Below are 3,697 nucleotides of genomic sequence, written 5' to 3'. Positions count from 1 at the left end.
TTTCTCAGAAGAAAACTTATCAGAGAAATGCAAAAACATGAATTTACACAAAGCTGTGGAGAAAAGTGCAACTTAAAAACAAAATAAGATAAAAATCCCACCTCTTTGGATGTGTTTCACGCTTGGTTGTATTGGTTACATGTCCTGTAATAGAATAGTAACATGGCTGGTTAGATGGTGATTAGATACAGAGATAGCTGGATCCATAAAGAAATATCAGTGGTTAAACAATATGTAGTGAACTTTCAAAATGGTATAAAGGACAAGAGGAATAGCTTTTTAGCCAAATGGAGCAAGTGCAACTCTTTACCATTATTGAGATTAGAACATTATTATTATGGATTTCACATTATCCAGCTAGCTTTCTAATGTTCATAGAAGGATGTTTTAAAGCTTCAAGCCAAGGTATATGGCATATGTCACAGCTTCTGTGGCTGCTTTCTGACAGCCAGTTAGTTTTCTTTCTACTGCATTAGGGCTGATGTTGTGATTAAGATTGATATTGTCCAGCTAAGATTATTTTCTCAGTATTACTATAGGAGAAGCAAGTCTGCATCCAGCTGAGGCGAAAATTTTGTGTTCTGGTAGCAATCCACACTCTCATTTGAATAGTGGGGAGAAAATCTCTGGGCTGAACTCTGCTGAGAAATTCCTGAAACGAAGGAGAATAATCCAAAAGATTTATTGTTGTTAAGCCTCTCTTTGCCAGGGTGTGCAGGCAGATCAGCTACATATCATATAGCATTAGCATCAGTATTACTTTATCTTGAGAGATTCACCAATAACACAAATCATAAATGTCAGTATTTGAGAAGAATATAAGAACTTAGAAAGAATATAATGCAACAAATAATAGTTTCAAATTAAATTCTTACAAATTGTCATCTGAGATGCATTTCAGTGCAATGTTATGGTTATTGTAAATTAATGAAACAATCTGGAGACTATAAAATTTTTAGTGTAGGTTTCACCTAGCAGACATAAATACATTGATTGAAGTACAGTTATGTCAGAGTAGCCTTATTCCCAGGAGACTACTAAAAGCCATACTTGATAAATCTGTAGGAGTGAATTATGGCTATCCTGTTATTGATTTCTTGTGTTCCTGAAAGTAACAAAGACTGCTTTAACCTCAGTTTCTGTAGCTACAAACATAATATTTTTAGATTTTGTCTGTGATTACTTCACTTCTTAAAAGCATTTTATGTATCCCCAATGGATACCTTGGCCTATAGGCAATACTGACTGCTTTGTTAGCAATGCAAAGTGGCATTGCTGCCGAAAGGGGTTTTGTTTTATTTTTACCTCTACTACCTCAGTGTTGTGAACACCAACTGCTACATGCCTTTTTAGAGAGGGGAGCTACTACTTCTCTCCCCCCTTCCAAATACGTGCAGGCCCCTTGTAGCTGTGTAAAGCTGTAAAAGTTAAGGAGAGCTGTGATCTTGTCTGTTTCTTGGTTCTAGCGGGAATGTTCCTAATCCACAAACCTATCTTTGATTGGAACAGGGATGCTACTGTATATCTTCATTTATTGTAATACAGCAGAATGTCAGCAGTGATCTACTTGTTTTGATTTGATAAAAATGGAAAAGTAAATCTCATAATCTATGAGGATCTCACATTTGGATTTCTGACCAAATACATTGCTTGCATTCTTTAAAACTGTTATTTTTAACTGATCTCCTGTGTCTCCTCAATCTGACGCATAAGTTTTAGCTTTGGGAATAAGACTGTTTATACTTGATGCTTCCAGCTGAAGAGCTGGCCATTACCTTGCTATTAACAGTGTTCTTAGAATCAATTCAAATTTCAAAATCAAGATGAATGATAAAAGCTTATATTAAGACTTTCTAAAGGGAAAATATGGAAGAAAACATCTTTGTCCTTTTTTTTTGTTGTTGTTGTTACTGGAGGAACCCATTAATGAACTTCATTTCTAATATCACAGTCTATATAACTTTCCAGTTTCCTGACCTGTTGCTGTTATACTTCTGCTAATTAACTTTACTGCTATAATGATAAACTAAACATCTGAGAATGAATTCTTCTTAGACTTAACCCCTCCCTGATCAACTTTATCATATATGTTAGTTTACTGTGGTAACAAGCAGAAAAAGACTGAAAAATAGATTCATGTTGATTCATTAGAAGACCTGGATAAAACCAGAAAATTACTGCATGACAATTTAAAGATCTTTCTAATAATTCTTTGTTCTACATGCCTCACAAGTGACTATTTCTTATTTCTCAGAGTTAATTTCCCTTAGTGCACTCCTTTAAAATAGAAGTATGGTAATCTTTTCTTGATTAAAATAAGTCTTGATTCAATATGTAGAGAAATCTTTTTAGAAAACTAGTATTTAACAGAGCAGTGATAGGCTGTAAACTGAAAAATGGATCATGTGACTAATGTAAGTGAGAAAAAATGCAACTTGCATGAGGGAACATAAATGTGCTAAATTGAGCAGATTTATGTGCTTAACAGTACAACTTTTAATTTACAAGTATTTTAAATCGTCTCTGATAAAGAGAGTAGGTCAGGCATTGGATAAAAAGTGTGGCTGGCTATGAAAGCAAGGTTCTTCTAGAAACCTTATTTAAAATGAGTAAAATGTTTAAATTATAACGATTACTTCATTGTTCCTTGTTGCTTTCAAGGGTGAGACAATAAGCAAGCCTGCTAGCTTGTTTATACATTGTTGATATCTTTTCAAGGAAGTCTGAGTGAATTGAATTGTTTGCATGGTGGAGGCAGGAAGTAGCTTCCAATCTTGTTCAAGAAATGGTTACAAAAATTCAGTGTAATGGCTTAAAACTTTAAGTTTTTCTGCTTCGTGCCTTTGAGAAGTGTCCCAGGATAGTAATCCTCTAATAATATGTGAAAGCTAGAGAGCATTATCTACAGAGAGGGGAGAGTTATTGTATTATTCTGAGATGGCATTTGCATGCCTTAAAAATTGTATGCAGCTCCACTAAGCCAGCACTTCTCTTCCAAACATTTATTGCCCTTATATGGCTTTTAATATTCAGAAATCGGACATACACCTGAAAGAAGAAAAAAGTCATCAAAGCTATGTATGTTAAAAGATATTTTATTTTCCACAAATATTTTAGCTCATGAAACAAAAGTCAGCTACTTTAGAAAGGGTGAAGACTATTGTATATTATTTTTCTGTTTGCTTTTGCTCTGCCTCATAATTTAGTTATGAACTGGATAAGAAATATCTTCTTACATCAACTGTTCCAGCACTCCATGTACCAACCAGACTTGTATCAGTTTTGCTTGAATCAATTAAACACAGTGCATTTTCCTGTTACTGCTTGAATAACTAGTTAAGGTACCATAAGGAATATAATTAATAATAGGCTCCATGAAGACAAGCCTTGTAATGAAGATGATTTATATTAAGGCATGTGAACACTCTGTAATGCTTCATACATTACCATGCCATTTGCAGACTTGAAGGAGAATTCATAACTTATATCCTGTACCCCTCCTATGCTGCCACAGAGTAAGTTTCAAAATTTGCGTAGCCTGTGTCTACATAAACTTCTTATTCTGCCAAAGAATTTTTAGCTGGTTAAGAAACTGAAATAATCATTTTAACGACTATTATTTTGGATTTTTCTAAGCTGTTTGTCTTGTTTTATCCTGCAGCTGTGAGTATTATATGCTGTACAAAAAACATCAACA

This window comes from Meleagris gallopavo, chromosome 12 (assembly GCF_000146605.3).
Source record: "Meleagris gallopavo isolate NT-WF06-2002-E0010 breed Aviagen turkey brand Nicholas breeding stock chromosome 12, Turkey_5.1, whole genome shotgun sequence".
Lineage (NCBI taxonomy): Eukaryota > Metazoa > Chordata > Aves > Galliformes > Phasianidae > Meleagris > Meleagris gallopavo.
Note: the sequence above shows the minus strand (reverse complement) of the source record.